Source organism: Coregonus lavaretus (genome assembly GCF_964263955.1).
Source record: "Coregonus lavaretus genome assembly, chromosome: 2".
NCBI classification, from domain to species: domain Eukaryota; kingdom Metazoa; phylum Chordata; class Actinopteri; order Salmoniformes; family Salmonidae; genus Coregonus; species Coregonus lavaretus.
Window position 1 is genome coordinate 81,567,117 of NC_139989.1, and position 8,987 is coordinate 81,576,103.

The window sequence follows — 8,987 nt, forward strand, 5'->3', positions numbered from 1 at the left end:
GGTGGGCGAATGGTGGTCTTGGGAGGACATATTCGCGGGCAGAGGGCCATGGGCAAAAGTTAATGCCCTGGCAGGAGAGGAGAAACGGCGCCAACCGTGCCGACGTCGGACAGGCGAGAGGCAACCCCAAGACATTTTGGGGGGGGGCACACGGCGTGGACGACGGGGCTGCTGGAGGCAGCTACAGGACGTATCAGCGGATTAGGAGAGGAGGCCACCAGGTTTGGGGGGCTGGAAGGGTGGTTGGCGGAGCCTAGAGGTAGAGCAGAGCCAACTCCCCGTACTCAGGCTAGACAGCGTGAGACTGGGCAGGTTCCCAGTTATGCGGAGCTAAGTACTGTGCCGCGAGTGTTCCGGCACAGTCCTGTACGTCCTGTGCTAGCACCACGCACGTGTCGTGCTAAGGTGGGCATGCAGCCAGGACGGAGTGTGCCGGCTCAACACTCGTGGCCTCCAGTACCCCCCTCGGTCCCGGATATCCTGCGCCAGTGCCACGTGCTGTAGTGCCAGTACGAGTGCACAGCCCTGTACGTCCTGTGCTGATGCCTCACACAGAGTGTGTGGAAATAGGCATTCAGCCAGGACGGGTTGTGTCAGCTCTCCGCTCCAGACCTCCAGTCCGTCTCCACAGTCCAGCCCGGCCTGTTCCTGTCCCTCGCACCAAGCCTGTGGTGCGCGTCGCCAGCCCGGTCCGGCCTGTTCCTGCTCCCCGCACCAAGCCAGTGGTGCACGTCGTCAGCCCGGTCCGGCCCGTTCCTGCTCCCCGCACCAAGCCAGTGGTGCGCATCGTCAGCCCGGTCCAGCCCAATCCTGCTCCCCGCACCAAGCCTGTGGTGCGCGTCGCCAGCCCAGTCCGGCCTGTTCCTGCTCCCCGCACCAAGACTGTGGTGAGCGTCGCCAGCCCGGTCCGGCCTGTTCCTGTCCCTCGCACCAAGCCTGTTGTGCGCGTCGTCAGCCCGGTCCGGCCCGTTCCTGCTCCCCGCACCAAGCCAGTGGTGCGCGTCGTCAGCCCGGTCCGGCCCGTTCCTGCTCCCCGCACCAAGCCAGTGGTGCGCGTCGTCAGCCCGGTCCGGCCCGTTCCTGCTCTCCGCACCAAGCCAGTGGTGCGCGTCGTCAGTCTGTTACGGTCCATGCCTGTTCCACCGGTGCCTGGTCCGGCACCGGGCAGCTGCTCCACACCGGAGCCTGAGCAATCCGCCCCACCGGTGTACAGTCCAGCTCCGGCCAGCGGGGTCAGACCAGACCAGGGGCGCTACGGGGGGGGTAGAGAGAGAGTGGTGGTCACGCCCGGAGCCGGATCCGCCTCCGAGGCGGAATGCCCACCCGGCCCCTCCCCTGTTGTGTTTGGTTGGTGCGGTCGCAGTCCACGCCTTTGTGGGGGTGTACTGTCACGCCCTGGCTCTGGGGACTCTTTCATGTTGAGCCAGGGTGTGTAGGTTTCATTGTTTAGTTTTCTAGGTTTGTGTTCTAGATCGTTTAGATCTATGTTGGCCAGGGTGGTTCCCAATCAGAGGCAGCTGTAGCTTGTTGTCTCTGATTGGGGACCATACTTAGGCAGCCTGTTAGGCACTGTTATTTGGTGGGGTCTTGTTCCGAAAGGTTTGTGTTATTTAAACTAGGACTTCACGTATCGTTTGTTGTTTTTTGTTCGTGAGTGTACTTAATAAAGTATGTACGCCTATCACGCTGCGCCTTGGTCCGCTTCATCTTATAACGATCGTGATACATACACGTGTTTAGCAGATGTTATAGCGGGTGTAGCGAAATGCTTGTGCTTCTAGCTCCGACAGTGCAATAATATCTAACAAGTAATATCTAACAATTTCACAACATATACCCAATACACACAAAATTAGTAAGGAATGGGATTTAAGAATATATACAGTGGGGAGAACAATGATTTGATACACTGCTGATTTTGCAGTTTTTCCTACTTACAAAGCATGTAGAGGTCTGTAATTTTTATCATAAGTACACTTCGACTGTGAGAGACGGAATCTATAACAAAAAAACTAAAAATCACATTGTATGATTTTTAAGTAATTAATTTGCATTTTATTGCATGACATAAGTATTTGATACATCAGAAAAGCAGAACTTAATATTTGTTACAGAAACCTTTGTTTGCAATTACAGAGATCATACGTTTCCTGTAGGTCTTGACCAGGTTTTCACACACTGCAGCAGGGATTTTGGCCCACTCCAATACGGACTTTCAGCTCCCTCCAAAGATTTTCTATTGGGTTCAGGTCTGGAGACTGGCTAGGCCACTCCAGGACCTTGAGATGCTTCTTACGGAGCCACTCCTTAGTTGCCCTGGCTGTGTGTTTCAGGTCGTTGTCATGCTGGAAGACCCAGCCACGACCCATCTTCAATGTTCTTACTGAGGGAAGGAGGTTGTTGGCCAAAATCTCGCGATACATGGCCCCATCCATCCTCCCCTCAATACGGTGCAGTCATCCTGTCCCCTTTGCAGAAAAGCATCCCCAAAGAATGCTGTTTCCACCTCCATGCTTCACGGTTGGGATGGTGTTCTTGGGGTTGTACTCATCCTTCTTCTTCCTCCAAACACGGCGAGTGGAGCTATATTTTTGTCTCATCAGACCACATGACCTTCTCCCATTCCTCCTCTGGATCATCCAGATGGTCATTGGCAAACTTCAGACAGGCCTGGACATGCGCTGGCTTGAGCAGGGGGACCTTGCGTGCGCTGCAGGATTTTAATCCATGACGGCGTAGTGTGTTACTAATTGTTTTCTTTGAGACTGTGGTCCCAGTTCTCTTCAGGTCATTGACCAGGTCCTGCCGTGTAGTTTTGGGCTGATCCCTTACCTTCCTCATGATCATTGATGCCCCACGAGGTGAGATCTTGCATGGAGCCCCAGACCGAGGGTGATTGACCGTCATCTTGAACTTCTTCCATTTTCTAATAATTGCGCCAACAGTTGTTGCCTTCTCACCAAGCTGCTTGCCTATTGTCCTGTAGCCCATCCCAGCCTTGTGCAGGTCTACAATTTTTTCCCTGATGTCCTTACACAGCTCTCTGGTCTTGGCCATTGTGGAGAGGTTGGAGTCTGTTTGATTGAGTGTGTGGACAGGTGTCTTTTATACAGGTAACGAGTTCAAACAGGTGCAGTTAATACAAGTAATGAGTGGAGAACAGGAGGGCTTCTTAAAGAAAAACTAACAGGTCTGTGAGGGCCGGAATTCTTACTGGTTGGTAGGTGATCAAATACTTATGTCATGCAATAAAATGCAAATTAATTACTTAAAAATCATACAATGTGATTTTCTGGATTTTTGTTTTAGATTCCGTCTCTCACAGTTGAAGTGTACCTATGATAAAAATTACAGACCTCTACATGCTTTGTAAGTAGGAAAACCTGCAAAATCGGCAGTGTATCAAATACTTGTTCTCCCCACTGTACATATATGGACAAGCAATGACAGAGCAGCATGGACTAAGATACAGTAGAATATTATAGAATAGAATGCAGTATATACATATCAGATGAGTAGTGCAAGATATGTAAACATTATTCATGGTTAACTAGTCTGTATATTCCACTGATTCATATTGATACCAGTCCATTCATTGGCTGTAAAAGTGGGTAAAAACAGAAAAGCATATAACTGTAGCTATGTGGTCTTTACTTGGGTGTGTTTCAGCCTCTGTAGCTCAGCTGGTAGAGCACGGCGCTTGTAACGCCAAGGTAGTGGGTTCGATCCCCGGGACCACCCATACATAAAAAATGTATGCACGCATGACTGTAAGTCGCTTTGGATAAAAGCGTCTGCTAAATGGCATATTACTTTACTATATTACTTTTTCAGCAGGGTGAGGTCAGAGAGATGCTTCCAAGTCAGTATTTTTCTGAACTCATAAAATCCTTTATACAATCTGATGGGATGGATTTCTTGAGAACAGCGCCGGAAGAAGATGGCTGCCGTTTTACAGCCCTCTAACCAATTGTACTATTATGTGTGTTTTTCCGCGTTATTTGTAATTTATTTTGTACATAATGTTTCTGCCATCGTCTCTTATAACCAAAGAGAGCTTCTGGATATCAGGACAGCGATTACTCACCTCGCGTTGGACGAACACTTTTTCTTCAACGAGGCGTTCGCGAAGGATATTCTACAGACTCCCGACAAGGCCCAGATCCCCGTCATTCGCGTGAGGAAGAGACGGAGATATCGTGGACGTAGGTCGGGGTGCCTTGTAAGGATCCGACGGCGAACGAGTAAACTGCCTCTCCCATCAATCCTATTAGCCAACGTTCAAGCTTTGGAGAATAAAATGGACGATTTAAGATTACGGTTATCCTACCAACGGGACATTAAAAACTGTAATATCTTATGTTTCACGGAGTCGTGGCTGAACGACGACAATGATAACATTCAGCTAGCAGGCTATACGCTACATCGGCAGGACAGAACGGCAGACTCGGGTAAGACGAGGGGTGGCGGTCTCTGTATATTTGTAAACAACAGCTGGTGCACCAAATCAAATACTAAGGAAGTCTCAAGGTTTTGCTCGCCTGAGGTAGAGTATCTTATGATAAGCTGCAGACCACACTATTTACCAAGAGAGTTTTCATCTATATTTTTCATAGCTGTCTATTTACCACCACAAACCAATGCTGGCATTAAGATTGCACTGAATGAGTTGTACAAGGCCATTAATCAACAGGAAAACGCTCATCCAGATGCAGCGCTCCTAGTAGCAGGGGACTTTAATGCAGGGAAACTTAAATCCGTTCTACCTAATTTCTACCAGCATGTTAAATGTGCAACCAGAGGGGAAAAAACTCTAGACCACCTTTACTCCACACACAGAGACGCATACAAAGCTCTCCCTCGCCCTCCATTTGGCAAATCTGACCATAACTCTATCCTCCTGATTCCTGCTTATAAGCAAAAACTGAAGCAGGAAGCACCAGTGATTCGGCTAATAAAAAAGTGGTCAGATGACGCAGATGCTAAGCTACAGGACTGTTTTGCTAGCACAGACTGGAACATGTTCCGGGATTCTTCAGACAACATTGAGGAGTACACCACATCAGTCACTGGCTTCATCAATAAGTGCATCGATGATGTCGTCCCCACAGTGACCGTACGTACATACCCCAACCAGAAGCCATGGATTACAGGAAACATCCGCACTGAGCTAAAGGGTAGAGCTGCCGCTTTCAAGGAACGGGACTCTAACCCGGACGCTTATAAGAAATCCCGCTATGACCTCCGACGAACCATCAAACAGGCAAAGAGTCAATACAGGTCTAAGATTGAATCATACTACACTGGCTCTGACGCTCGTCGGATGTGGCAGGGCTTGAAAACTATTACAGACTACAAAGGGAAGCACAGCCGCGAGCTGCCCAGTGACACAAGCCTACCAGACGAGCTAAACCACTTCTATGCTCGCTTCGAGGCAAGCAACACTGAAGCATGCATGAGAGCACCAGCTGTTCCGGACGACTATGTGATCACGCTCTCCGTAGCCGATGTGAGTAAGACTTTTAAGCAGGTCAACATTCACAAGGCCGCAGGGCCAGACGGATTACCAGGACGTGTACTCCGAGCATGTGCTGACCAACTGGCAAGTGTCTTCACTGACATTTTCAACATGTCCCTGACTGAGTCTGTAATACCAACATGTTTCAAGCAGACCACCATAGTCCCCGTGCCCAAGAACTCTAAGATAACCTGCCTAAATGACTACCGACCCGTGGCACTGACGTCTGTAGCCATGAAGTGCTTTGAAAGACTGGTCATGGCTCACATCAACAGCATAATCCCAGAAACCCTAGACCCACTCCAATTTGCATACCGCCCCAACAGATCCACAGATGATGCAATCTCTATCGCACTCCACACTGCCCTTTCCCACCTGGACAAGAGGAACACCTACGTGAGAATGCTATTCATTGACTACAGCTCAGCATTCAACACCATAGTGCCCTCAAAGCTCATCACTAAGCTAAGGATCCTGGGACTAAACACCTCCCTCTGCAACTGGATCCTGGACTTCCTGACGGGCCGCCCCCAGGTGGTAAGGGTAGGTAACAACACATCTGCCACACTGATCCTCAACACGGGGGCCCCTCAGGGGTGCGTGCTCAGTCCCCTCCTGTACTCTCTGTTCACCCATGACTGCATGGCCAGGCACGACTCCAACACCATCATTAAGTTTGCCGACGACACAACAGTGGTAGGCCTGATCACCGACAACGATGAGACAGCCTATAGGGAGGAGGTCAGAGATCTGGCCGTGTGGTGCCAGGACAACAACCTCTCCCTCAACGTGACCAAGACAAAGGAGATGATTGTGGACTACAGGAAAAAAAAGAGGACTGAGCACGCCCCCATTCTCATCGACGGGGCTGTAGTGGAACAGGTTGAGAGCTTCAAGTTCCTTGGTGTCCACATCACCAACGAACTATCATGGTCCAAACACACCAAGACAGTCGTGAAGAGGGCACGACAAAGCCTATTCCCCCTCAGGAGACTAAAAAGATTTGGCATGGGTCCTCAGATCCTCAAAAAATTCTACAGCTGCACCATCGAGAGCATCCTGACTGGTTGCATCACCGCCTGGTATGGCAACTGCTTGGCCTCTGACCGCAAGGCACTACAGAGGGTAGTGCGTACGGCCCAGTACATCACAGGGGCAAAGCTCCCTGCCATCCAGGACCTCTATACCAGGCGGTGTCAGAGGAAGGCCCTCAAAATTGTCAAAGACTCCAGTCACCCTAGTCATAGACTGTTCTCTCTGCTACCGCACGGCAAGCGGTACCGGAGTGCCAAGTCTAGGTCCAAAAGACTTCTCAACAGCTTCTACCCCCAAGCCATAAGACTCCTGAACAGCTAATCATGGCTACCCGGACTATTTGCACTGCCCCCCCACCCCATACTTTTTACGCTGCTGCTACTCTGTTAAGTATTTATGCATAGTCACTTTAACTCTACCCACATGTACATATTACCTCAACTACCTCAACTAGCCGGTGCCCCCGCACATTGACTATGCAACGGTACCCCCCTGTATATATAGCCTCCCTACTGTCACTTTATTCTATTGTATATATAGTCTCCCTACTGTCACTTTATTTTTACTTCTGCTCTTTTTTTCTCAACACTTTTTTTGTTGTTGTTTTATTCTTACTTTTTTTGTTTAAAATAAATGCACTGTTGGTTAAGGGCTGTAAGTAAGCATTTCACTGTAATGTCTGCACCTGTTGTATTCGGCGCATGTGACCAATAAAATTTGATTTGATTTGATTTGATGTTCAATCCCATTAAAATAACCATAAGGTCTATATAGTACCTTTAAGTTAAGACCTCACAGATATGTTCATGGCAAAGCAGTTCATTTAATGATGTTAATTGATTCTTAAAGAATATAACTTTCAAATCATGAGCCTCGTCTTGAGGAGTCACCTGTGACAGTATTTAAAAGAGTAGGAGTACTGATCTGGGATCAGTTTAGCCTTTTAGATCATAATGAAACAGATTAAATGGACAGGGGGGACCTGATCCTAGATCAGCACTCCTCCTCTGAGACACTGCCTTTATGAATAAGGGCCCAGGAGTCACCAGGACCAAGAAACCGGACACATAGTCGTAGTCTAGTTACAGCAGGTGTTTACTGCCATCTAGTGGAAGATACCAATAAAACACTTTATTATCAGGAAGGGGAGACGGTTGAGCTGAAACAGAAAGTACATGTGTTCTTTTGTACAGGATCCATGTTGAGACCACAGAGCAGAAAACACTATATGGAGAGAACAAAAAAATAAAGTGAGTATTTCTAAGTATTTCTGAACAGTAATCTATTCTAAAGGACAGAGTATGTGAATGAATACCTGGAATGAGATATTACTAGTTAGTAGAACTGCTACTTGAGCTTAGTTGCTGACAGACAGCAGTTTTCAAAGTGTTATCACATGTTATCAGTCAAACGTCTGGTAAAGATGGTGGAGGAGCTTTTAAATGATAGGGTTTTATGTTTATCTCAGGGTTTCTCAATCCTTTTGTTCTTGCCCAGCATTTACACACCTGATTCAACTAATCATCAGATAATTAAAGACAGTTTAATATTTGAGGCATACAAATGAACATTCTCAAATTAAAACCTTTTGGATTTTTGTAGGCCTGTTTACAATTATTAAAGGTCTACAGTAAATCACATTTTGGAGGAAAAAAACACAGCTAAAACTGGTTTAGAGTAAATTATATGTTTATCAAAAATAATGTTAAGAGAGATGTCTTGAAGAAGGACTATGAGAAAAAAAAACTGAAGCAAGGTCGGTACAATGTCATGAGTTACTGCTGTGGCATGCAACTAACTGTTAGCGCCACCCTCTGGTTACTGTTATAAGTGTGCGAATTGGACCATTTTCTGTCCTGCTAAGCATTCAAAATGTAATGAGTACTTTTGGGTGTCAGGGAATATGTATGGAGTAAAAAGCACATTATTTTATTTAGGAATGTAGTGAAGTAATAGTTGTTAAAAATATAAATAGTAAAGTGAAGTACAAATACCGCCAAAAAACTACTTAAGAAGTACTTTAATATATTTTTACTTAAGTACTTTACACCACTGCATTAGAAGAAGGATAAATGTGTTGATTTTGAAAGTAAGACGGGCAGATTCTGCTAGGTAGGCTACGAACTATTATAAAGTTAGGTCGTCATCACAGTAGGTTTGAGCTACAGTATGATGACTTACCAACCTGATGGTCTCCGTTGGAAATGTTGTAGAAAATGTTGTACACTCAGTGTATTAAAATATGTAACATAAACAACAAATGATATGCTCAGATACACAAAATACATCTGGTTTCAGATCTAGAAGATTCTCCTCTTCAATAGTAATATCATCAATTCTGACCAGTAACTTACCTGGGGTCAAAGGACCCTGATTTATCACTAAAATGTACAGGATGATCCATAGAGATGTCACTCTTCATGGACAGATGACT

The 8,987-nt window shown here is 47.0% G+C and overlaps 1 long non-coding RNA gene across 1 annotated transcript; it reads right to left on the reverse strand.

The window, feature by feature from the left end:
• Positions 1–7,630: 7,630 nt before the first annotated feature.
• Positions 7,631–8,987, reverse strand: LOC311142549. The gene is made up of 2 exons (XR_014614340.1): positions 8,908–8,987; positions 7,631–7,777 (listed from the first exon to the last, which is right to left on the reverse strand). It is a non-coding gene; the product is annotated as an uncharacterized lncRNA (long non-coding RNA).